Genomic DNA, 26,939 nt, shown 5'->3' with positions numbered 1-26,939 from the left:
GGAAACGTGGGGGGCAGTGGAGGTGGCACAGGCGAGTTAGAATTATGTAAGGAGTTCCTCCCCCGAAGGAGAGGAGCAAAGGCACGGTCCTACCATCCACGCCCACGTCCCACAACCAGCCCCAGAGCAACCTGTCCGTCGTGGCTGCGCCAGCCATGCTGGTCAGGCCAAATTGGGCTTAATAAAAAAGTATTTGTGTTGTAATTGTTGTTTGTTTTTGATTTTACTTTGCCTATCCGGTCGCCTTTGTTATATAAGTAATAAATTAGTCTCGACTTGGCATGATAGAATGACAGCTGTACTTACGTTCAAATTAGTCGTACCTCGCACTTAATTCATCAACTCCCCTATCTGGGTGGAGCGAGAGCATCTTGCTCTGTGCGGCATCCATGCGCTCTCCTATCTGGGTAGAGCGTGGGTAAATTATAATTTTGCGTCTAATTGTTTTCCTGTCGGCGCTATTTTGCGCTCCCTTTCATTTCCTCCGTGTGGCCATCGACAACGTTCCGGCATCTTTTGTGCCTTCCTAAGGTCTGGCACATGGAAATTGCAGCTAAATTTAGTTTTATTGCATGTGGAGCTGTTTCCTCCTTCATGGCCGCATCGAGACTGAGTTTCCTGCTTTGAGCGGTCCTTATATAGTTTCATGTCAGCAATTTGCGTTTCGTTCCAGATAATTTCCCATCTACTTATTTTAGCTTATTATTTTGTTGTTTTCGCTCTTGTGTATTTCTGTTTCCTTTCTTGCAGGCACCGATTGGGCTTGAATATGTGATCTCGGCATAGGTAAGTATAACTGTGTGTTTCCTTGTTTCAGGTTTGTATCAGGTAAGTATTGTTTTTTTGATAGTGTAAATATTTACTTCCAACCACTTTTTAGTTTATATTCAATTTTGTGTTTATGTTCAAATTTTTGACTTCTTAATTTCCAATTTTTGACTTACAGGTTGAGATTTTTTTCATATTGGGAGTCAGGGAGGGATTTGGATTAGGGTTAGGGTTAGGATTAGGGTTTGGGGTTAGGTTAGGGTTAGGGTAGGATCGGTTTAGGGGACAGCGCACAGACGTAACAGGAGCTCAATGGAAACTGGAAACGTGGGGGGCAGTGGAGGTGGCACAGGCGAGTTAGGATCATGTAAGGAGTTCCTCCCCCGAAGGAGAGGAGCAAAGGCACGGTCCTACCATCCACGCCCACGTCCCACAACCAGCCCCAGAGCTGCCTGTCCGTCGTGGCTGCGCCAGCCATGCTGGTCAGGCCAAATTGGGCTTAATAAACAAGTATTTGTGTTGTAATTGTTGTTTGTTTTTGATTAGGTAAAGAGTTCCTCCCCCGAAGGAGAGGAACAAAGGCACGGTCCTACCATCCTGGCCCGCACCCCACAACCAGCTACAGAGCATCTTGCCCGTTGCGGCCGCGCCCGCCATGCTGGCCAGGACTAATTAGGGCTTAATAAAGATCGTTTTTGACCTTGAACACGTGTTTGTGCTTATTGTATGTTTGTTTTTGATTGCACTTTACCTATCCGGTCGCCTTTGTTATATAATTAATAAGTGAGTCTCGATTTGGCATGTAAGATTGACAGCTGCGCTTGCGTTCAACTAAATATTCATACCTCACACCTAATTCATCGACTCCCCTATCTGGGTGGAGCGAGAGCATCTTGCTCTGTGCGGCATCCATGCGCTCTCCTATCTGGGTAGAGCGTGGGTAAATTACTATTTGTTTCCAATTGGTTTTGTACCGGCGTCATTTTGCGCTAAATTTTGTTCATCTGTGTGGCCATCGACAACGTTTCGGCATCTTTTGTGCCTTCTTCAGGTCTGGCACACAGGAATTGCATCTAAATTTAGTTTAGTTTCATCACATGGGGAGCTGCTTCCTCCTCCACGGCCGCATCGAGACTGAGAGCTCCTGCTCCGAACGGTGCTTATATACACTCCTCCAAGTGGGCGGAGCCAGCAATTTGCGCTTGTTTCTTTAGCATAGTAACTTGTTTTCTTGCAGGCACCGATTGGGCGTGGATTTGTGATCTCCGGAATAGGTAAGTATATTTTTGTTTTGGGTAAGTATTATGGTTTTAATTAAGGCAAGTGTTTACTTTTAACTGCTTTTTTTGCTTTTTTTTTGTCCCAAATAATGCTTATTTGCAATTGTTTACATTCAAATTTGATAGGTATGCACATTTTTTTGTTTTGGGTGAGTATTGTGGTTTTATTTGAGGTAAGTATTTACTTTTAACTGCCTTTTGGTCTCAAATAGTGCTTATTTGCAATTATTGTTCAAATTTGTGTTTACGTTCAAATTTGGACTTGTTTATTTTCAAATTTTAACTTGCAGGTTGACGTTTTTGTCTTATCGGGAAATGGGGTCAGGTTAGGGTTAGGGTTAGGGTTAGGGTTAGGGTTAGGGTTAGGATTGGGGTTAGGGTTAGGGGTTAGGTTAGGATGGGGGATAGGTTAGTATTAGGGCTGGGATAGGACCAGTTTAGGGGACAGCACACAGACGTAACAGGAGCTCGATGGAAACCGGAAACGTGGGGGGGCGCACTGGAGGTGGCACAGGCGAGTTAGGATTAGGTAAAGAGTTCCTCCCCCGAAGGAGAGGAACAAAGGCACGGTCCTACCATCCTGGCCCGCACCCCACAACCAGCTCCAGAGCACCCTGCCCGTTGCGGCCGCACCCGCCATGCTGGCCAGGACTAATTAGGGCTTAATAAAGATCGTTTTTGACCTTGAACACGTGTTTGTGCTTATTGTATGCTTGTTTTTGATTGCACTTTACCTATCCGGTCGCCTTTGTTATATAATTAATAAGTGAGTCTCGATTTGGCATGTAAGATTGACAGCTGCGCTTGCGTTCAACTAAATATTCGTACCTCGCACCTAATTCATCGACTCCCCTATCTGGGTGGAGCGAGAGCATCTTGCTCTGTGCGGCATCCATGCGCTCTCCTATCTGGGTAGAGCGTGGGTAAATTAGTATTTGTTTCCAATTGGTTTTGTACCGGCGTCATTTTGCGCTAAATTTTGTTCATCTGTGTGGCCATCGACAACGTTTCGGCATCTTTTGTGCCTTCTTCAGGTCTGGCACACAGGAATTGCATCTAAATTTAATTTAGTTTCATCACATGGGGAGCTGCTTCCTCCTCCACGGCCGCATCGAGACTGAGAGCTCCTGCTCCGAACGGTGCTTATATACACTCCTCCAAGTGGGCGGAGCCAGCGATTTGCGCTTGTTTCTTTAGCATAGTAACTTGTTTTCTTGCAGGCACCGATTGGGCGTGGATTTGTGATCTCCGGATTAGGTAAGTATATTTTTGTTTTGGGTAAGTATTTACTTTTAACTGCTTTTTTTGCTTTTTTTTGTCCCAAATAATGCTTATTTGGAATTGTTTACATTCGAATTTCATAGGTATGCACATTTTTTTGTTTTGGGTGAGTATTGTGATTTTATTTGAGGTAAGTATTTACTTTTAACTGCCTTTTGGTCTCAAATAGTGCTTATTTGCAATTATTGTTCAAATTTGTGTTTACGTTCAAATTTTGACTTGTCTATTTTCAAATTTTAACTTGCAGGTTGACGTTTTTGTCTTATCGGGAAATGGGGTCAGGTTAGGGTTAGGGTTAGGGTTAGGGTTAAGGTTAGGGTTAGGGTTAGGGTTAGGGTTAGGGTTAGGGGTTAGGTTAGGAAGGGGGATAGGTTAGGATTAGGGCTGGGATAGGACCAGTTTAGGGGACAGCACACAGACGTAACAGGAGCTCGATGGAAACCGGAAACGTGGGGGGGGGCGCACTGGAGGTGACACAGGAGAGTTAGGATTAGGTAAAGAGTTCTTCCCCCGAAGGAGAGGAACAAAGGCACGGTCCTACCATCCTGGCCCGCACCCCAGAACCAGCTCCAGCGCATCCTGCCCGTTGCGGCCGCGCCCGCCATCCTGGCCAGGACTAATTAGGGCTTAATAAAGATCGTTTTTGACCTTGAACACGTGTTTGTGCTTATTGTATATTTGTTTTTGATTGCACTTTACCTATCCGGTCGCCTTTGTTATATATTTAATAAGTGAGTCTCAATTTGGCATGTAAGATTGACAGCTGCGCTTGCTTTCAACTAAATATTTGTACCTCGCACCTAATTCATCGACTCCCCTATTTGGGTGGAGCGAGAGCATCTTGCTCTGTGCGGCATCCATGCGCTCTCCTATCTGGGTAGAGCGTGGGTAAATTACTATTTGTTTCCAATTGGTTTTGTACCGGCGTCATTTTGCGCTAAATTTTGTTCATCTGTGTGGCCATCGACAACGTTTCGGCATCTTTTGTGCCTTCTTCAGGTCTGGCACACAGGAATTGCATCTAAATTTAGTTTAGTTTCATCACATGGGGAGCTGCTTCCTCCTCCACGGCCGCATCGAGACTGAGAGCTCCTGCTCCGAACAGTGCTTATGTACACTCCTCGAAGTGGGCGGAGCCAGCTATTTGCGCTTGTTTCTTTAGCATAGTAACTTGTTTTCTTGCAGGCACCGATTGGGCGTGGATTTGTGGTTCAGCACTAACCTCTCGAAAGATTTCATGACCACAGATGTCAGTGAAACAGGTCTATAGTCATTCAGACCTGTGATGGCGGGCTTCTTGGCCACTGGAACGATGGTGGAGCTCTTGAAGCACGCGGGCACCTCACACAGCTCCAGGGAACGATTGAAGATCCGTGCAAAGGTGGGCGCCAGCTGCACCTGAAGGATGTCACGGGCCCCCTGCTGGAGCCCCTCCAGTTTGCGTACCGGGCAAACAGGCTGGTGGATGATGCGGTCAACATGGGACTGCACTACATCCTGCAACACCTGGACACCCCAGGAAAGTACGCCAGGATCCTGTTTGTGGACTTCAGCTCGGCGTTCAACACCATCGCTCCTGACGTCCTCCAACAGAAGCTCATCCAGCTCGCGGTGCCTGCCTCCACCTGTCAGTGGATCACCAGCTTCCTGACCAACAGGAGACAGCGTGTGAGGCTGGGGAGCATCACATCTGACACTCTGACCACCAACACTGGAGCCCCTCAGGGGTGCATCCTCTCCCCACTGCTCTTCTCCCTCTACACCAATGATTTCTCCGCAAGTGACTCTTCTGTGAAGCTCCTGAAGTATGCAGACAACACCACTCTCATCGGACTGATCCAGAACGGTGATGAGACTGCGTACAGACAGGAGGTGGAGCGGCTGGTCCACTGGTGCAGCCAAAACCACCTGGACATGAACCCGCTCAAGACCGTGGAGATGACAGTGGACTTCAGGCGAGGCCCTTCACCACTTTCACCCCTCACTATCCGCAGTAATACTATTCTCTCATCAGACACCTTCAACTTCCTGGGAACCACAATCTCTCGGGACCTGAAATGGACCGGCCACATAGACTCTGTCCGGAAGAAGGCCCAGCAGAGGCTGTACTTCCTGAGACAGCTAAAGAAGTTCAACCTGCCGCGGGAGCTGCTGAAGACCTTCTACACTGCCATCATCCAGTCTGTCTTCTGCACCTCCATCACTGTCTGGTTTGGATCGGCCTACAAACAAGACAAGCACAGACTGCAACGGACAGTAAGGACTGCAGAAAAGATAATTGGAATCAACCTCCCATCTATCCAAGACTTGTAACTGTCCAGGACCAGGAAACGTGCAAGTAACATCTCAACAGACCCTTCGCACCCAGGTTGCAGCCTGTTTTAACTACTCCCCTCCGGACGCCGTTATAGAGCTCTGTACACTAAAACCAGCAGACACAGAGACAGCTTCTTCCCCCAGGCTGTCGCTCTGATGAACTCACACCACTCTTAGAGTCTCAGAGTCATTACTGTGCAATAACATCCTGCTTTCCACACCTTTTTTGTTTACACTGTTTGTACTATGTGTCCTCTCTGCATCCATTGCAGCCTGGTCATCCTAGAAGAGGGACCCTCCCATCTCTGGTCTTTTCTCAAGGTTTCTCATTTCCCCTAGCTGGAGTTTTGAGTTTTTCCTTGCCCTCTTGGGAGTTTAAGATCAGGGGATGTTTGAGAATATCTTTCGTTCTTCACATGTGCTGAGTGTTGTTGTTAGTCACCTAAATGTTGAACAGAGGCTATGATTTACCGAATTCAAATTCCTTGTTTGGCACGCTCAAACATGGCGAATAAAAAAACTCTTGAATCTTGAATGTTGAATTGTGGTTTTATTTGAGGTATTTACTTTTAACTGCCTTTTGGTCTCAAATAGTGCTTATTTGCAATTATTGTTCAAATTTGTGTTTACGTTCAAATTTTGACTTGTTTATTTTCAAATTTTAACTTGCAGGTTGACGTTTTTGTCTTATCGGGAAATGGGGTCAGGTTAGGGTTAGGGTTAGGTTTAGGGTTAGGATTAGGGTTAGGGTTAGGGGTTAGGTTATGATGGGGGATAGGTTAGGATTAGGGCTGGGATAGGACCAGTTTAGGGGACAGCACACAGACGTAACAGGAGCTCGATGGAAACCGGAAACGTGGGGGGGGGGCGCACTGGAGGTGGCACAGGCGAGTTAGGATTAGGTAAAGAGTTCCTCCCCCGAAGGAGAGGAACAAAGGCACGGTCCTACCATCCTGGCCCGCACCCCAGGCATCCTGCCCGTTGCGGCCGCACCCGCCATGCTGGCCAGGACTAATTAGGGCTTAATAAAGATCGTTTTTGACCTTGAACACGTGTTTGTGCTTATTGTATGTTTGTTTTTGATTGCACTTTACCTATCCGGTCGCCTTTGTTATATAATTAATAAGTGAGTCTCGATTTGGCATGTAAGATTGTCAGCTGCGCTTGCGTTCAACTAAATATTCGTACCTCGCACCTATTTCATCAACTCCCCTATCTGGGTGGAGCGAGAGCATCTTGCTCTGTGCGGCATCCATGCGCTCTCCTATCTGGGTAGAGCGTGGGTAAATTACTATTTGTTTCCAATTGGTTTTGTACCGGCGTCATTTTGCGCTAAATTTTGTTCATCTGTGTGGCCATCGACAACATTTCGGCATCTTTTGTGCCTTCTTCAGGTCTGGCACACAGGAATTGCATCTAAATTTAGTTTAGTTTCATCACATGGGGAGCTGCTTCCTCCTCCACGGCCGCATCGAGACTGAGAGCTCCTGCTCCGAACGGTGCTTATGTACACTCCTCGAAGTGGGCGGAGCCAGCTATTTGCGCTTGTTTCTTTAGCATAGTAACTTGTTTTCTTGCAGGCACCGATTGGGCGTGGATTTGTGATCTCCGGAATAGGTAAGTATATTTTTGTTTTGGGTAAGTATTATGGTTTTAATTAAGGTAAGTGTTTACTTTTAACTGCTTTTTTTGCTTTTTTTGTCCCAAATAATGGTTATTTGCAATTGTTTATATTCAAATTTGATAGGTATGCACATTTTTTTTGTTTTGGGTGAGTATTTTGGTTTTATTTGAGGTAAGTATTTACTTTTAACTGCCTTTTGGTCTCAAATAGTGCTTATTTGTAATTATTGTTCAAATTTGTGTTTACGTTCAAATTTTGACTTGTTTATTTTCAAATTTTAACTTGCAGGTTGACGTTTTTGTCTTATCGGGAAATGGGGTCAGGTTAGGGTTAGGGTTAGGGCTAGGGTTAGGGTTAGGGTTAGTTTTAGGGTTAGGGTTAGGTTTAGGTTTAGGGTTAGGATTAGGGTTAGGGTTAGGGGTTAGGTTAGGTTGGGGGATAGGTTAGTATTAGGGCTGGGATAGGACCAGTTTAGGGGACAGCACACAGAAGTAACAGGAGCTCGATGGAAACCGGAAACGTGGGGGGGGGGCGCACTGGAGGTGTCACAGGCGAGTTAGGATTAGGTAAAGTCAAAGTCAAAGTCAAAGTCAGCTTTATTGTCAATTTCTCCACATGCCAAAGACACACAAAGAAACCGAAATTTCGTTCCCCCCTGTCCCACGGTGACAAGACATGGCTCACAACAGACAAACAAGTAACAAGTATAACAAAAGCGTGCTGAATAAATAATGAATAAATAACACAACAATAAATTTATAAATAAGAGGAGCAGAAAAAAAAGGAGCAAGTGCGCGTACAGCAGACATTCCCGAAAATAGCGCAACAGTGCCACACGCTACGCAGAGGGGGGTAGCGAGTTCAGGGCCCTAACAGCCTGGGGAAAGAAGCTGTTGGCAAGTCTGGTGGTGCGGGAGCGCAGGCTCCTGTACCTCTTCCCAGAGGGCAGAAGGTCAAACAAAGAGTGAGCCGGGTGACTCACATCTCTGGCAATCGAGGTTGCCTTACGGGCGAGATGGGAGGTGTAAATGTCCTTCAGGGAGGGGAGCGAAGCACCAATAATCTTACCAGCCGTATTCACCATGCGCTGCAGGGCCTTCAAGTTCTGTTCAGTGCAGTTACCACCCCAGACAGTGATGCAACTGGTGATGACGCTCTCAATAGTGCCACGGTAGAATGTAGACAGGACTGCCTGAGGAGCACATGCACGCCTGAGCTTCCGCAGGAAGTACAGGCGGCGCTGAGCTTTCTTTGCCAGTGACGAGGTGTTTGCGGACCAGGAGAGGTCCTCACTGATGTGCACCCCCAGGAACTTGGTGCAGCTCACCCTCTCCACCACAGCACCATCGATGATCAACGGCAGGTGTGTTGTGTGACCCTTCCGGAAGTCAACAATGATTTCCTTGGTCTTATTAATGTTCAGCAGGAGGTTGTTGTCCCTGCACCACGTGGTCAGAAGGTCAACCTCCGACCTGTACCGAGTCTCGTCGCCCTTCGTGATGAGACCCACCAGAGTCGTGTTGTCAGCAAACTTCACTATGCGGTTGTCGCTGTAGGTCGCAGTGCAGTCATGCGTCAGCAGGGTGAAGAGTAATGGACTGAGCACGCAGCCCTGGGGGGCCCCCGTGCTCAGCGTGATGCTGGCGGAGATTTTGTCGCCAACACGCACCACCTGAGGCCTCTGACAGAGGAAGTCCAGTATCCAGTTGCAGAGGGAGGTACTGAGGCCCAGCTCGTCGAGTTTGCAGATGAGTCGCTGCGGCACAATGGTGTTGAAGGCAGAGCTGAAGTCCACAAACAGCAACCTCACATATGAGTCCTTTCTCTCCAGATGGGTGAGGGCCGAGTGGAGGGCAGAGCAGATGGCATCCTCAGAGGACCGCTTGGCACGGTACGCAAACTGGAAAGGGTCAATGGTGGGGAGGAGAACGGACTTGATGTGCTCCATGACCAGCCGCTCAAAGCACTTCATGATGATGGGCGTCAGTGCCATAGGGCGGTAGTCATTGAAGCAGGACGGTGCAGGTTTCTTCAGCACAGGAACGATGGTGGCAGCCTTGAAACACGAGGGGACGATGGCCTGCTGCAGGGAAACGTTAAAGATGTCCGTGAAGACACCCGACAGCTCCCCAGCGCAGTCCTTCAGCGCTCGACCCGGGATGTTGTCAGGGCCCGCCGCCTTACGGGTGTCAATAGCGGCAAGCACCCTCCTCACACCGTCGGCAGAGAGGCGCAGGGGCTGCTCGTGTGGGGGGGGAGTGGTCTTCAGCGGGCAAGTGCTGTTCTGGGCGTCGAAGCGAGCAAAGAAGCGGTTCAGATCGTTCAGCAGACGGACGTCGCCCTCACAGCTCCTCGGCGCGGGCTTGTAGTCCGTGATGGTCTGAATGCCCCGCCAAAGGCTACGTGCGTCCTTGCTGTCCTTGAAGTGGGTGGAGACCTTGCACGAGAACGCCTTCTTCGCTTCTTTGATGCCTCGGGACAGGTCGGCCCTCGCTGTCCTCAAGCCAGCCTCATCCCCCGCTCTGAAAGCCTTGTCTCTGGCCCTCAACAGTCTGAGGACAGCCCCCGTCAGCCACGGCTTCCAGTTCGCGCGAGTGACGACGGATTTCGAGCAAGTCACATCATCGATGCACTTCGTGATGTAAGAGGTAACAGAGTCAGTATACTCCTCTATGTCCGTCCAATCGTTGTAGGTGGCTGCCTGCTTAAACAAGTCCCAGTCAGTGGTGTCGAAGCAGTCACGAAGTGCATCGGAGGCACCCTCAGGCCACACTCGAACCTGCCTCCGAACCGGCCTGGATGCCTTTACCAATTTGTCTGTATGCGGGCAAAAGCAAAACGGTGAGATGGTCAGAAAGCCCCAGATGGGGGAGGGGGGTGGCTTTGAAAGCTCCCTTTTGCGCCGAGTAGACTAGGTCCAGGAAGCTGTCGCCACGTGTCGGAAAAGGAACATGCTGGTGAAGCCTCGGGAAAACAGACTTCAGGTTGGCATGATTGAAGTCTCCAGCGAAGATGGTGAAACCGTCAGGGTGCGCTGTTTGCTGTTCACTGACAGCCTGGTACAGTTCACCAAGCGCCGCGATCCTGTCTCCTTCGATGTTGGAAGGCGGGATGTATACCGCGACTAGCAGAATCGCGGTAAATTCCCTCGGCAGATAAAAAGGACGGCACTTAATGATCACAAACTCCACAAGCGGCGAGCAGTGCTTACATACCACCACAGAGTCCCGGCACCATTCTTCTCGGATGTAGACGCATATTCCACCTCCACGCGACTTTCCCCCTCGTACAATGGCACGGTCCGCCCGATAGCACGCTAGCCGCTCCAGGTGCACTGCAGAGTCCGGAATGTTGTCACTCAACCAGGTCTCGGTGAACACGAGCACACAGCAGTTCCGCACCGTCCGGTTCGTAGACCTCAGCAGGCGAACGTAATCAATTTTGTTGTCCAGCGATCGAACATTCGCCAGAAGAATGGAGGGCACCGCCGGTCGCGCTGGGTTGGCCGCCAGCCTGGCCCGGACGCCTCCGCGCTTGCCCCTCTTCTGCCTCCTCGCACACCGTTTCCGACGGCTCCCAATAGGAATAGGAATAGCGGGTGAGGTCGGCGACGTTTCAGGACGTAGCAGTCCGAGCGCCTTTAATGTCGACGCTTCAAAGTCCAGAACGCCGCAAAACCCACTTCTGCCGATGTCAAGCAGAACCTGCCTGCTGTACTTGTAGCACGGACGAGACGAACACACAAGACTGTCGGACGAACACTCATTAGATGAACAAATCACCGTACCGACGGGACAGAGAGTGGCCGCTGCGTGTGCACGCGCCGCCATCTTGAAAGAGTTCCTCCCCCGAAGGAGAGGAACAAAGGCACGGTCCTACCATCCTGGCCCGCACCCCACAACCAGCTCCAGAGCATCCTACCCATTGCGGCCGCGCCCGCCATGCTGGCCAGGACTAATTAGGGCTTAATAAAGATCGTTTTTGACCTTGAACACGTGTTTGTGCTTATTATATGTTTGTTTTTGATTGCACTTTACCTATCTGGTCGCCTTTGTTATATAATTATTAAGTGAGTCTCGATTTGGCATGTAAGATTGTCAGCTGCGCTTGCGTTTAACTAAATATTCGTACCTCGCACCTAATTCATCGACTCCCCTATCTGGATGGAGCGAGAGCATCTTGCTCTGTGCGGCATCCATGCGCTCTCCTATCTGGGTCGAGCGTGGGTAAATTACTATTTGTTTCCAATTGGTTTTGTACCGGCGTCATTTTGCGCTAAATTTTGTTCATCTGTGTGGTCATCGACAACGTTACGGAATCTTTTGTGCCTTCTTCAGGTCTGGCACACAGGAATTGCATCTAAATTTAGTTTAGTTTCATCACATGGGGAGCTGCTTCCTCCTCCACGGCCGCATCGAGACTGAGAGCTCCTGCTCCGAACGGTGTTTATATACACGCCTCCAAGTGGGCGGAGCCAGCGATTTGCGCTTGTTTCTTTAGCATAGTAACTTGGTTTCTTGCAGGCACCGATTGGGCGTGGATTTGTGATCTCCGGAATAGGTAAGTATATTTTTGTTTTGGGTAAGTATTATGGTTTTAATTAAGGTAAGTATTTACTTTTAACTGCTTCTTTTGCTTTTTTTGTCCCAAATAATGCTCATTTGCAATTGTTTACATTCAAATTTGATAGGTATGCACATTTTTTTTTTGTTTTGGGTGAGTATTGTTGTTTTATTTGCGGTAAGTATTTACTTTTAACTGCCTTTTGGTCTCAAATAGTGCTTATTTGCAATTATTGTTCAAATTTGTGTTTACGTTCAAATTTTGACTTGTTTATTTTCAAATTTTAACTTGCAGGCTGACGTTTTTGTCTTATCGGGAAATGGGGTCAGGTTAGTGTTAGGGTTAGGGTTAGGGTTAGGGGTTAGGTTAGGATGGGGGATCGGTTAGGATTAGGGCTGGGATAGGACCAGTTTAGGGGACAGCACACAGACGTAACAGGAGCTCGATGGAAACCAGAAACGTGGGGGGGGGGCGCACTGGAGGTGGCACAGGCGAGTTAGGATTAGGTAAAGAGTTCCTCCCCCGAAGGAGAGGAACAAAGGCACGGTCCTACCATCCTGGCCCGCACCCCACAACCAGCTCCAGAGCATCCTGCCCGTTGCGGCCGCGCCCGCCATGCTGGCCAGGACTAATTAGGGCTTAATAAAGATCGTTTTTGACCTTGAAAACGTATTTGTGCTTATTGTATGTTTGTTTTTGATTGCACTTTACCTATCCGGTCGCCTTTGTTATATAATTAATAAGTGAGTCTCGATTTGACATGTAAGATTGACAGCTGCGCTTGCGTTCAACTAAATATTCGAACCTCGCACCTAATTCATCGACTCCCCTATCTGGGTGGAGCGAGAGCATCTTGCTCTGTGCGGCATCCATGCGCTCCATTATCTGGGTAGAGCGTGGGTAAATTACTATTTGTTTCCAATTGGTTTGTACCGGCGTCATTTTGCGCTAAATTTTGTTCATCTGTGTGGCCATCGACAACGTTTCGGCATCTTTTGTGCCTTCTTCAGGTCTGGCACACAGGAATTGCATCTCAATTTAGTTTAGTTTCATCACATGGGGAGCTGTTTCCTCCTCCACGGCCGCATCGAGACTGAGAGCTCCTGCTCCGAACGGTGTTTATATACACTCCTCCAAGTGGGCGGAGCCAGCGATTTGCGCTTGTTTCTTTAGCATAGTAACTTGTTTTCTTGCAGGCACCGATTGGGCGTGGATTTGTGATCTCTGGAATAGGTAAGTATATTTTTGTTTTGGGTAAGTATTATGGTTTTAATTAAGATAAGTATTTACTTTTAACTGTTTTTTTTGCTTTTTTTGTCCCAAATAATGCTTATTTGCAATTGTTTACATTCAAATTTGATAGGTATGCACATTTTTTTGTTTTGGGTGAGTATTGTGGTTTTATTTGAGGTAAGTATTTACTTTTAACTGCCTTTTGGTCTCAAATAGTGCTTATTTGCATTTATTGTTCAAATTTGTGTTTGCGTTCAAATTTTGACTTGTTTATTTTCAAATTTTAACCCGCAGGTTGACGTTTTTTTCTTATCGGGAAATGGGGTCAGGTTAGGGTTAGGGTTAAGGTTAGGGTTAGGGTTAGGGTTAGAGGTTAGGTTAGGATGGGGGGTAGGTTAGGATTAGGGCTGGGATAGGACCAGTTTAGGGGACAGCACACAGACGTAACAGGAGCTCGATGGAAACCGGAAACGTGGGGGGTGGCGCACTGGAGGTGGCACAGGCGAGTTAGGATTAGGTAAAGAGTTCCTCCCCCGAAGGAGAAGAACAAAGGCACGGTCCTACCATCCTGGCCCGCACCCCACAACCAGCTCCAGAGCATCCTGCCCCTTGCAGCCGCGCCCGCCATGCTGGCCAGGACTAATTAGGGCTTAATAAAGATCGTTTTTGACCTTGAACACGTGTTTGTGCTTATTGTATGTTTGTTTTTGATTGCACTTTACCTATCCGGTCGCCTTTGTTATATAATTAATAAGTGAGTCTCGATTTGGCATGTAAGATTGACAGCTGCGCTTGCGTTCAACTAAATATTCGTACCTCGCACCTAATTCATCGACTCCCCTATCTGGGTGGAGCGAGAGCATCTTGGTCTGTGCGGCATCCATGCGCTCTCCTATCTGGGTAGAGCGTGGGTAAATTACTATTTGTTTCCAATTGGTTTTGTACCGGCGTCATTTTGCGCTAAATTTTGTTCATCTGTGTGGCCATCGACAACGTTTCGGCATCTTTTGTGCCTTCTTCAGGTCTGGCACACAGGAATTGCATCTAAATTTAGTTTAGTTTCATCACATGGGGAGCTGCTTCCTCCTCCACGGCCGCATCGAGACTGAGAGCTCCTGCTCCGAACGGTGCTTATATACACTCCTCCAAGTGGGCGGAGCCAGCGATTTGCGCTTGTTTCTTTAGCATAGTAACTTGTTTTCTTGCAGGCACCGATTGGGCGTGGATTTGTGATCTCCGTAATAGGTAAGTATATTTTTGTTTTGGGTAAGTATTATGGTTTTAATTAAGGTAAGTATTTACTTTTAACTGCTTTTTTTGCTTTTTTGTCCCAAATAATGCTTATTTGCAATTGTTTACATTCAAATTTGATAGGTATGCACATTTTTTTGTTTTGGGTGAGTATTGTGGTTTTATTTGAGGTAAGTATTTACTTTTAACTGCTTTTGGTCTCAAATAGTGCTTATTTGCAATTATTGTTTAAATTTGTGTTTACGTTCAAATTTTGACTCGTTTATTTTCAAATTTTAACTTGCAGGTTGACGTTTTTGTCTTATCGGGAAATGGGGTCAGGTTAGGGTTAGGGTTAGGGTTACGGTGGGAGCCCCCCCTCCTAGAGGAGGGAAAGGCAAAAGCACGGTCCATCCATCCGGGATTCCAATCAGCCCCCAGCTCACGGTTCCGGCGGGCAACGCGGTGGCGTCGGCCAGAGTGGACCGTCGTCCAACCCTGATCCATGGCTGTGGATCCAGAATTTGCCTTTGTCATATATTTAATAAAGTTATTTTTTTTTAAAATAAAGTTTCTTTTTTGATTTATTCTGGCCAATATGCAATGTGTGCCCTGACAACGTTTCGGCTATCTAAAGCCTTCATCAGGTCTGGCACACCTGACATCAGGTATTATATGAAAAACTATTTTTGTTTTGTAAGGTGCAACAATGTGTCTTGCTTGCAGTCCAAATTCGCACTAAAGGCCCTTTGCCTTGCGGATTCCTTTTATACCCTCAGCTCGGTTGAAGTTTTAAATCTTTTTTGTTTTTCGAAATTTCGTTTTAGAAATGTAACGTGTTTTAGCTTATATTTTCATTTTTCAATTAATTTTCATAATTAAACTAGCCTTCATATTAGGTTTGAACAAAATAATTATAATTTGGTCAACTTGGAATTGGTATTATAGAAATGTAAACATACACATTTTGTTTTTTAATGTTTTTTAATTGTTTTTTTTCATGTTTTTTGATGTTTTTTGTTTTTCAAATAGACGTGGTCTAGGATCTCGGATTGCGGTCCAAACTACAGGTAAGTAGTACATAGGTAGGTGGATTATATATTGGGTTTTTGCAAATTTGTAATTATATTATTGAGAACATTTGGTGACTTTTGTTTATATTTTTGTTTTATTCCGTTTTGTCATTTTTTTTCTGCTTTTTTCAGGTGGGCGTGGTCCGGGGACCAGACGCGTGGTTCCAATTGGAGGTAAGTATCCAGGTAGGTATTAGATGTAAGTGGGTCTGAATAAAGTAAAACCAATTTGTCCTAATTATGTTAATTGTCCTACTTGTTGGAAGTTCTGTTCCTGGTGGGACGTAAAAAGGGACTGGGATTGGGGTAAGGGTTGGGGTTAGGGTTGGGGTTGGGGTTAGGGTTAGGTTTAGGTTTAGGGTTGGGGGTAGGGTCAGGATTGCAGTAGGAGCCCCCCTTCCTGTTGGAAGCAGGGGCAAAAGCACGGTCCATCCGTCCGGCACACCTCCCAGCGTCCAGCCCAGGGTTCTGATTGCAGTAGGAGCCCCCCTTCCTGTTGGAAGCAGGGGCAAAAGCACGGTCCATCCGTCCGGAACACCTCCCAGCGTCCAGCCCAGGGTTCTGACGAGCAAAGCGGCGGCGTCGGCCATAGTGGACCGTGGTCCAACCTTGCTACATGGCTGGAATTCGCCTTTGTTATATATGTAATAAACTTGTTTTTATCAAACAAAATTGTTTTTAATATGGTTGTTTTTAATGAAGTAGTTTTTAATAAAATTTCTTTTGTTAGATTTTGTTTGGCCAATATATAATGTATGCGTGCCTTGACAACGTTTCGGCCGCTAGGGCCTTCCTCAGGTCTGGCACACAAACAAACAAAAAATAAAATTGATGCTGAAATCTACTGTTTGTAATTGCTGCTGAGTTGTTTTCTCTTTGTTCTCTCTCCACGCACTGAGCGTCTTTTGCGCTGCGCATCCTTTTATAGTCTCTGTTTGGTTAGAGTTTCTAATTTCAAATTTTAGTTTTTGTTTCTGACTTTTTCTTTTTTGGAAATAAAATTGGTTTTAGCCTCAATGAATGTGTTCCAATTACGATTTGATATTGTGAATTATGATTTTGAATATTTTATTGTTTTGTTTTTTGTTTTGTTTTTTATTTTTGTTTTTTAATTTTTTGTTTCTCATTTTTCTTACTACAGGTATATGGATTATTCAGGTAAGTATTTACGTATATATTTTTTTGATTTTTGTCTTTTCTAATTTTTTAGGTGGGCGTGGTCCGGGGACCAGAGGCGTGGTACCAATTTGAGGTAAGTATCCAAGGTAGGTATCTAAGGTAGGTAAGTGAGTCCGAATTGATTTTAATAAATTTGTCCTAATTGTGTTAATTGAGCCTGCTTTGAACACTCTCGACTCTGAAACCAGTGATCCCAGCTCAAGTCTCGGTTGGACCTCAAACCTTTGGTCACATACGGTCATATGCAAAAGTTTCATTCGTATGTAAAATAAATTTCAAGATTTTCCTTTATAAATCATTGGCTGTTCAGATCAGCAATATCAGTTAAACATATCATATAGCGGACAGAGACAAAGATGATTGAAAAGTGAAATGAAGTTCATGGGAGTTACAGATTTGTCAAGAAGAATGGTCCAATATACCTTCAACCAGAATCCACACTCTCATTGGAAGCTTTAGGAAGTATCTCGAGCAGTGGTTCTTAACCTTGTTGGCGGTACCAAACCCCACCAGTTTCATATCAAAGTCAAAGTCAAAGTCAGCTTTATTGTCAATTTCTCCACATGCCAAAGACACACAAAGAAACCGAAATTTCGTTCCCCCCTATCCCACGGTGACAAGACATGGCCCACAACAGACAAACAAGTGAACAAGTATAACAAAAGCGTGCTGAATAAATAATGAATAAATAACAACAAATAAATAAATAAATAAGAGGAGCAAAAAAAAAACAAAGGAGCAAGTGCGCGTACAGCAGACATTCCAGAAAATAGCGCAACAGTGCCGCGAGTTCAGGGCCCTAACAGCCTGGAGAAAGAAGCTGTTGGCGAGTCTGGTGGTGCGGGAGCGCAGGCAGAACGTCAAACAAAGAGTGAGCCGGGTGACTCACATCTCTCGCAATCGAGGTTGCCTTGCGGGTGAGATGGGAGGTGTAAATGTCCTTCAGGGAGGGGAGCGAAGCACCAATAATCTTACCAGCCGTATTCACTATGCGCTGCAGGACCTTCAAGTTCTGTTCAGTGCAGTTACCACCCCAGACAGCGATGAAACTGGTGAGGACGCTCTCAATGGTGCCACGGTAGAATGTAGACACGACTGCCTGAGGAGCACATGCACGCCTGAGCTTCCGCAGGAAGTACAGGCGGCGCTGAGCTTTCTTTTCCAGTGACGAGGTGTTTGCGGACCAGGAGAGGTCCTCACTGATGTGCACCCCCAGGAATTTGGTGCAGCTCACCCTCTCCACCACAGCACCGTCGATGATCAGCGGCAGGTGTGTTGTGTGACCCTTCCGGAAGTCAACAATGATTTACTTGGTCTTATTGACGTTCAGCAGGAGGTTGTTGTCCCTGCACCACGTGGTCAGAAGGTCAACTTCCGACCTGTACCGAGTCTCGTCGCCCTTCGTGATGAGACCCACCAGAGTCGTGTCGTCAGCAAACTTCACTATGCGGTTGTCGCTGTAGGTCGCAGTGCAGTCATGCGTCAGCAGGGTGAAGAGCAATGGACTGAGCACGCAGCCCTGGGGGGCCCCCGTGCTCAGCGTGATGCTGGCGGAGATTTTGTCGCCAACACGCACCACCTGAGGCCTCTGACAGAGGAAGTCCAGTAGCAGTTGCAGAGGGAGGTACTGAGGCCCAGCTCGTCGAGTTTGCAGATGAGTCGCTGCGGCACAATGGTGTTGAAGGCAGAGCTGAAGTCCACAAACAGCAACCTCACATATGAGTCCTTTCTCTCCAGGTGGGTGAGGGCCGAGTGGAGAGCAGAGCAGATGGCATCCTCAGAGGGACCGCTTGGCACGGTACGCAAACTGGAAAGGGTCAATGGTGGGGGGGAGAACGGACTTGATGTGCTCCATGACAAGCCGCTCAAAGCACTTCATGATGATGGGCGTCAGTGCCACGGGGCGGTAGTCATTGAAGCAGGACGGTGCAGGTTTCTTCGGCACAGGAACGATGGTGGCAGCCTTGAAACACGAAGGGACGATGGGCTGCTGCAGGGAAACGTGAAAGATGTCCGTGAAGACACCCGACAGCTCCCCAGCGCAGTCCTTCAGCGCTCGACCCGGGATGTTGTCAGGGCCCGCCGCCTTACGGGTATCAATAGCGGCAAGCGCCCTCCTCACACTGTCGGCAGAGAGGCGCAGAGGCTGCTTGTGTGGGGGGGGAGTGGTCTTCAGCGGGCAAGTGCTGTTCTGGGCGTCGAAGCGAGCAAAGAAGCGGTTCAGATCGTTCAGCAGACGGACGTCACCCTCACAGCTCCTCGGCGCGGGCTTGTAGTCCGTGATGGTCTGAATGCCCCGCCAAAGGCTACGTGCGTCCTTGCTGTCCTTGAAGTGGGTGGAAACCTTGCACGAGAACGCCTTCTTCGCTTCTTTGATGCCTCGGGACAGGTCAGCCCTCGCTGTCCTCAAGCCAGCCTCGTCCCCCGCTCTGAAAGCATTGTCCCTGGCCCTCAACAGTCTGAGGAAAGCCCCCGTCAGCCACGGCTTCCAGTTCGCGCGAGTGACAACGGATTTCGAGCAAGTCACATCATCGATGCACTTCGTGATGTAAGAGGTAACAGAGTCAGTATACTCCTCTATGTCCGTCCAATCGTTGTAGGTGGCTGCCTGCTTAAACAAGTCCCAGTCAGTGGTGTCGAAGCAGTCACGAAGTGCATTGGAGGCACCCTCAGGCCACACCCGAACCCGCCTCCGAACCGGCCTGGATGCCTTTACCAATTGTCTGTATGCGGGCAAAAGCAAAACGGTGAGATGGTCAGAAAGCCCCAGATGGGGGAGGGGGGTGGCTTTGAAAGCTCCCTTTTGCGCCGAGTAGACTAGGTCCAGGAAGCTGTCTCCATAATTCTCGGCATAATTTCTCTGTTTATGTGAACATGTTCACATATGTGCCGGTATGAATTATGCGAACGTATGATTGTTGCACGGAGTATGATATAGGCGGCTATCCGTTGCAAAAAGAGAAAGAACGCTCTGCTTTCACAGAGCATCAACAAATTGAGATATACTCTTATTGTTCCTCTCCACGGAAATGATATACTCTTATTGTTCCTCTCCACAGAAATCTTTAGTAAAAGGCGAAAGATTTATTCGATCTGAAGAGGAACGAGTATCTGAAAATCTGAGTCAAAACGGGCCATCCCACTGCTGGTCTCACTAAATTCACAGGCGGTCTCGCACTCAAATTGCAGCAACATTCAAACAATAGAAGTTGATGGATTTACTATACTTACAAGGACTCAAGCAAAATAGAATGTTTAAACGAGTATTTTGTGTTCATTAATGTCTCACTTACTTTAAACATTGTTGGCGCACAGGATTGTAGGTATCTGATCGAACACTGACGGCGCTCGTTCTTTCAATTATATTGGGCGTCTATTTTGATTATTGAAGGTAAAAACAGTTGTATGTCTTGGTACGTGTACTTTTGGTCTGAGAGAACGGGAAATGATCCCATCCCTGTGTTTTATTTGAAAATTTGTAATTTCATAACTTTATTCAACACAAATCAGGAAACAAAATACGATCGTAATTTCTCAAATGGTTTTTCAAACTTCAGAAATGCTCTATGTCTCGCTTGTGTCGCAAATAATTGAGGCTTTTGACGTTGCTGGCATGGTTTGGAGTGTAATTCACCTCCACTGCGTTGGTGGCGTTTGATATTTGACATTTGAAAATATTTTACTTTAGAAAGTAAAAGTTGTTCTCTAGAAATCCATACTTGTGATGTATGAGGAAAAACAATCCGGCGAATTCTTAAAAAGACAGACCTACAGCCGACAAAAAGGTTTTGACACGTTCATATCATATGACGAGTCAGGAACGTGGTAATTACATATTATTTTGCATTTACTAATTTGGTGAATACAGTTTAGCGAGCAAATGCACAGTGTTAGAGATTCGCTCACTCCAACTTATTTTGCAAGAACCACACGGGAGACGAGTAAGTCCTTTTAGACACCTGCAGGTGGAGAGTCCATTTGTCGCTGTGCGTACAGCGATGTTCGAATGGAGGTCTGACTCACGGCTCCTGCAAGAGCATTTTTATTAAGAGAAACAGGGTGGGGGTAAGAGTGGACTGAATAGAGAAAGCCCTTGACCACTAGTCAAAACATAGCAAAGGGTGTTTTACGACTTTGTGTAGGATGGGACAAGCTAGGTTATTTATCACAGGTTGCATTCCAACATAAGCATAAAACTAATCTAGCTACGTTATTTATTACAGGCTGCATTCCAACATAATCATACGATAAGGATAATCTGGAAAACCCTGACACACAGTTCCAGAGTACAGTTAATTACATAATCAAAAGCGTTCAGTGTGTCACAGCATCGCAGACTTCAACTCCATGTGCGTACTACTGCGCTTAATTTTTGTTTTCATCAGAAAGACCAGAGGAGAGCGCGAACACAGTCCCCCACTACCAGAAATAATGCAGTTGAGATTCCCACAGTAGGGGAATTTGCAGAGGTCAGCACAACCAGAGTGCAATGGCTGAGCCTCACTTTGGGTGAACCACCTTCTTGATCATGGTGTCTCCCCTTCCAGGTAGGTATGAACTGTACAAGTTGCCGGGCCGACGTCTTTACCGCACACGCCATCTTCAGTCACGGGCTTAATTGCTAAAAACGTGTGGCACACATACACACTCAGTGGATGAAACAGGATTCGTAGAACTGTTTAAAAAGTACCTTTGGTCATTACAAAACCAAAGCATTATAAATTAAGTAAAACATAGATTAAGAGACACTATCACCATGCTTTGCTTCTTTTTCTACCCTTCATTGCCCCTACCCCCACGCCTTTGTTCACCTCCTTTGTCTTCGTCGCCATCTAGTGGTGATGGCAGCAACCATAACAAACCATAAAAAATAAAGTAAAAATAATATATCGGCAAAAACATGCCTATCATGCATTGCCTCTTTTAACCTGAGAACCCTAAAACTGTATGAATTTGTATTTATTGAAAACGTCCAACATTACCACTGAATAATATATTTTTTTTCTGAACAAGTTTTGAAAATGACAAATATATCAAATAACTATAACATAAATAGTTCACCGCCACACGGCCCCAAGCACCGGCATCGACTTCCAGGCATGTTCAGTGAGGACCTCTCCTGGTCCGCAAACACCTCGTCACTGGAAAAGAAAGCTCAGCGCCGCCTGCCGCTGATCATCGACGGTGCTGTGGTGGAGAGGGTGAGCTGCACCAAGTTCCTGGGGGTGCACATCAGTGAGGACCTCTCCTGGTCCGCAAACACCTCGTCACTGGAAAAGAAAGCTCAGCGCCGCCTGTACTTCCTGCGGAAGCTCAGGCGTGCATGTGCTCCTCAGGCAGTCGTGTCTACATTCTACCGTGGCACCATTGAGAGCGTCCTCACCAGTTGCATCGCTATCTGGGGTGGTAACTGCACTGAACAGAACTTGAAGGCCCTGCAGCACATAGTGAATACGGCTGGTAAGATTATTGGTGCTTCGCTCCCCTCCCTGAAGGACATTTACACCTCCCATCTCACCCGCAAGGCAACCTCGATTGCGAGAGATGTGAGTCACCCGGCTCACTCTTTGTTTGACGTTCTGCCTGCGCTCCCGCACCACCAGACTCGCCAACAGCTTCTTACTCCAGGCTGTTAGGGCCCTGAACTCGCTACCCCCTTCTGCGTAGCGTGCGGCACTGTTGCGCTATTTTCTGGAATGTCTGCTGTACGCGCACTTGCTCCTTTTTTTTTTTTTTTTTTTGCTCCTCTTTTTTATTTATTTATTTGTTGTTATTTATTCATTATTTATTCAGCACGCTTTTGTTATACTTGTTCACTTGTTTGTCTGTTGTGGGCCATGTCTTGTCACCGTGGGATAGGGGGGAACGAAATTTCGGTTTCTTTGTGTGTCTTTGGCATGTGGAGAAATTGACAATAAAGCTGACTTTGACTTTGACTTTGATATGAAACTGGTGGGGTTTGGTACCGCCAACAAGGTTAAGAACCACTGCTCGAGATACTTCCTAAAGCTTCCAATGAGAGTGTGGATTCTGGTTGAAGGTATATTGGACCATTCTTCTTGACAAATCTGTAACTCCCATGAACTTCATTTCACTTTTCAATTATCTTTGTCTCTGTCCGCTATATGATATGTTTAACTGATATTGCTGATCTGAACAGCCAATGATTTATAAAGGAAAATCTTGAAATTTATTTTACATACGAATGAAACTTTTGCATATGACCTGTCAAACGCACCTCTTGCATTAAGGTGCCCCCGGCTTCCCGGTAACGGGTTTGTTTTAGCCGGGTTCGGAGATTCGTCCGTAATCTAACCACCCGAGTTAAATTAACTCTGTTAGGGTTTTCCAGGTTATCTTTATCGTAGGATTATGTTGGAATGTAAACTATAATGATTAAATCAATCTTGTCTTGCCCTCACAATGCAGAGTAAGATGAAGTGGTTGCTTCCTCTGCTTGATTGACCAGCTGCAGGGGAAGCAATCAAAGTTGTTCTGTTTCCCACAACAGTGTAAAACACCCCCTGCTCTGATCTTATCAGAGGCCGGGGGTACACCAAACCTGTCCACTCTCACCCCCACTCTGTTCCTCCTAATAAATATGCCCTTGCAGGAAGGAGACTTTTAGATTTCATTCCTGTAGCGAGTGATCTCTCCACCTGCAGGTGTCTAAAAGAACTTGCTTGTCTCCCGTGTGGTTCTTGCAAAATAAGTTGGAGTGAGCAAATCTCTAACGTTTTGGTGCCGAAACCCGGGATCCCTCATACCCATCATCTGGCTGACGGAGGACGACGCGCTGTACACCGTCGACGGGCCAGCGTCCATTAGCCGGACCTGGTAAAGAAAGACCTGGGAAGGAAATTCTTCGCTGGGCCAGCATCTTAGGTCTGCCTTCGTCTGACAGAGGTGGATTGACGGGACCCGGCAGTGCAACGAACCAGGGGACAAGTAAGTTAAAGGCCTGAAGTTGTGTGATTGTGTTGTTGTGAAACGCGTATAAAAAAAAAAAAAAACACAGGTGCACGTGAGATTCGGCTTTGGTTTGTCCGAGCTATGAGATACGGCTTTGGTTTGTCCGAGCTATGAGATACGGCTTTGGTTTGTCCGAGCTATAAGATTCGGCTTTGGTTTGTCCGAGCTATGAGATTCGGCTTTGGTTTGTCCGAGCTATGAGATTCGGCTTTGGTTTGTCCGAGCTATGAGATACGGCTTTGGTTTGTCCGAGCCATGAGAAAAATACAAAGCGCTGGAGTTTGTGTAATTGAGAGTGTGGCTGGTAGGATAAATTGACTAAATAGCAGTTCTAGCATTGATCCACGGCAATAATACAGGCTAGTAATTTGTTGAAAGGTCAATTTAAACCTGCATTGAGGATCCTCAAAGAAATAAATAAGTAATAATAGTAATAATAATAATAATAATATTTTTTGAGACAAAGAGATTGTAAAACCTAAAATTACTAGAATTAAGATGGGAAATAAAAACGGTAAATCTCTACCTCTTGACGGAGATGAGAAGTACATGGCGAGTAGATTTCTTAATTGTATGCAATATATGCCGAAGTGGAAGAAAAAGTATGGAGTAGAAAGGAAGTTGAGAAATCAAGTGGTAAAGAAATGCAACTTGCTTCTAGAAGATAAATAAATAAAATAAGCATGTGCTGTCCTCGTGTGCATGGGAGGGACCAGCTCATGATCGACCACAGGAAATGGCCAGCCTGTGACGAATCATTGGTGCTGGGAACTACCTTTTGCGTGCGAGAGCTCTGCATGTGTGTGTGTATATGTTAAAATGATGAACATTGGCTAAAGTTTTAGTATAAAAAAAAATTTGCTAGACTGTGGTCTATCCAATTTGCACCGCAGAACAGAAATTATTTTGAAAGATAAAAATGAGAGGAAAAAGAGAGAAATCTGTTTGCAAGCAGAAACTAATCCACACTAGTGCATGTTAAGTGTCGAGCCCACATGAGAAATTCGAAGAAAATAAAAATGACAGAACATGCTTTCAGGAATTGGAAGAAGCTAAATTGTGAATTTAAGATTTTGCAATGCTACATTTAATAGGAATAATTGATTGGTTGTGTTATAAGATTATACAAAATTCTAAATGCAAGCTAAATCTGAGAGATTGAGTTCTTCAAATTTAAAAACAAAGAAAAAAATCAGATTAATTTGCCAATTGTTTGTTTTGGTTAATTTTTTTTGAATTGGTGGATTGTTCTACCAGGAAACCTGAGTTGAAAATGATATATGAATGTTGTGTGGTGAGCTTGGATGAATTGGGACCAATGTGATAGAAAGACTCCTTTTTGGAGACTGTGTGTGAGATGCAAATGAACATTGATGAATGATAGCCTGAATGAAAAGAAATTACAGGTTGAATGGTTGAAGTCGTTGGCGACTACTATGGAAAATTAGTAGAGCGACTTTGATGAAAGAGTGATTTTGAGCAGGTTGAATGTTAGAAAGAAACACGTAGCTTTTGGATTGATAATTAACTACAGAAAAAAAAAAACTGGAGAACGAGTAACACATGTAGAAGATGTGTGAACTGGGAAATTGAGAAGCGTTTTGGACAGAAAGTCAAATTAAATGATGATGGAATCGTATGTAGTAAAGAACGCATTCTCCCAAAAAGATTGTCAAGGTGTGAGGTATGGGCGTTGCCAAGCCTCAAAAGGAGGGAGTGAGTAGGACAGATAGTGGAAGATAGTAATAATACAACACTTTATGACAATGAATTTTCGAATACATTTGGTGTTATACTGTGGTAATTTTTGTTATTCTGGTGTAGATAGGTTAGCAACACGAGAGATTTAGAGGTTCAAAAGAAAGACAGTCAAAAGAAAACATTTTTGATTTGGACAATTGCAGGCTAACAGGAACATAAGAACGATAAGAACTACGAGAGTTGCAAACAACAGATGAAGAGCAGTCCTTGGCAGATTATATGATCAGGACGCTCAAACTGTGTCAAAGACAAATTTACTGCCGCCTGATCTTTCCTCCTCACAGGTCGACAACCCCATCAATCCAGGAGACTGGGTCTACATCAAGGTCATCAAAAGAAAGAACTGGGCCAGCCCGCGGTGGGAGGGACCGTTCCAAGTTTTGCTTGCTACTCCCACGGCGGTAAAAATTTCTCAACGGCCCAGCTGGATTCACCACAGCCACTGCAAGTTGCAGAGAGTGCTGGACCCCTAATTCGGAGTGGTGGGGAAGGCTGACTACAAAGGGGCCCCATCGTTTAGGGTGAGGCGTCTCAATGTTGGTGAAGAATTCATCGATCCCCACTCCGCTAGGCGAGGGGATGTCCCGGTGTCTCTGCCATCCTAGTAGCAACGGGGCTCCATATGCCAGATGGATCCTCTGCTGCGTTGTGGTTGGAGCGTGCTATGGTCTATTGACTCATCTGAACAGACCAAATGACAACGTTGCCCGTGGTAAACGATGGTCACATGATGAGAACTTTGAAGACTGGTCATGGGACCCCAGAAACCCATACGAAACCAACACTTGGTACCGGTATGTCAGGTTCACTGTGAGAGCTCACACACGGGAGGCGTGCTATGTGTGTTCGAAACTCCCCCCTTCCTCCACGCAAGTTCGCTTGGAGGCCAGAGCAATGAATGTCACTGAAGCAAAATGTATGGCATCCATGGGAGGAGTTGGATATCAGCACCGTGCCGTCACAGTCAAAGATGCCGACCCTTACCGCCCTGGACTTGCTGACGGTGCCTGTGATCAGCTGTTCTGGACAAATCTCAATGTGACTGTTAAAGGACGGACAATACCACAAGTGGCCTACACAGAGAAACCAGCTGGAGTGAATTACACATGTTACATCCAAGGTAACAAGACCCACGTCTGCATTAACGACGACTGCTCTCCAGGAGGAAACTGGATGGGAGCTTTGGACATCACCGATGAGTGTCAAGATAAGAGAGCCATTTCAGGTGGTGAGGGCTCTCCAACCAACATGGCTACACCATCGAACGGAACATACTTCATACAGAATGGCTGGTGGCTTTGTGGTCACAAGGTTTATCCGATGCTGCCCGCCAACTGGACAGGAGTGTGTGCACCAGTGTGGGTGACAGACCACACCTACAGGATACGACATCATCTGCTGACAGGAGCACACAACTCATCTGGACGTCGACGCAGAGCAGTTGCAATCTTTGACCCTCATGACCCTGTCTGGGGTGCGAACGTTCCAGAGGACCATAAAGTGTGGTCTGCCGGAGACAAAGTTGTCCTTGCGCTCTTCCCTCAGATTGGGGTTGGGAAACTATCGCTCTTCATCGAGACACTGAACTATCGTTTTCAATCCTTTGTGAATCTCTTGCTGCAAGTCAACGATGAACAAAATAGAGAGATTCAGGCTATT

General features: G+C 46.3%; 1 non-coding gene and 1 pseudogene across 1 annotated transcript; both read right to left on the bottom strand.

Annotated features, from left to right (window-relative positions):
- Positions 1-19,514: 19,514 nt before the first annotated feature.
- On the bottom strand, positions 19,515-19,658 carry LOC125993365 (U5 spliceosomal RNA; annotated as a pseudogene).
- A 1,280-nt stretch (positions 19,659-20,938) lies between these two features.
- Positions 20,939-21,102, bottom strand: LOC125993354 (U1 spliceosomal RNA). The gene has a single exon (XR_007490162.1). It is a non-coding gene; the product is annotated as a U1 spliceosomal RNA (small nuclear RNA).
- Positions 21,103-26,939: the final 5,837 nt, after the last annotated feature.

The sequence above is a fragment of the Syngnathus scovelli genome, unplaced genomic scaffold (assembly GCF_024217435.2).
Source record: "Syngnathus scovelli strain Florida unplaced genomic scaffold, RoL_Ssco_1.2 HiC_scaffold_28, whole genome shotgun sequence".
NCBI classification, from domain to species: Eukaryota; Metazoa; Chordata; class Actinopteri; order Syngnathiformes; family Syngnathidae; genus Syngnathus; species Syngnathus scovelli.
The sequence above is the reverse complement of the archived record's forward strand: the minus strand, read 5'-3'. Positions and strand labels throughout refer to the sequence as shown.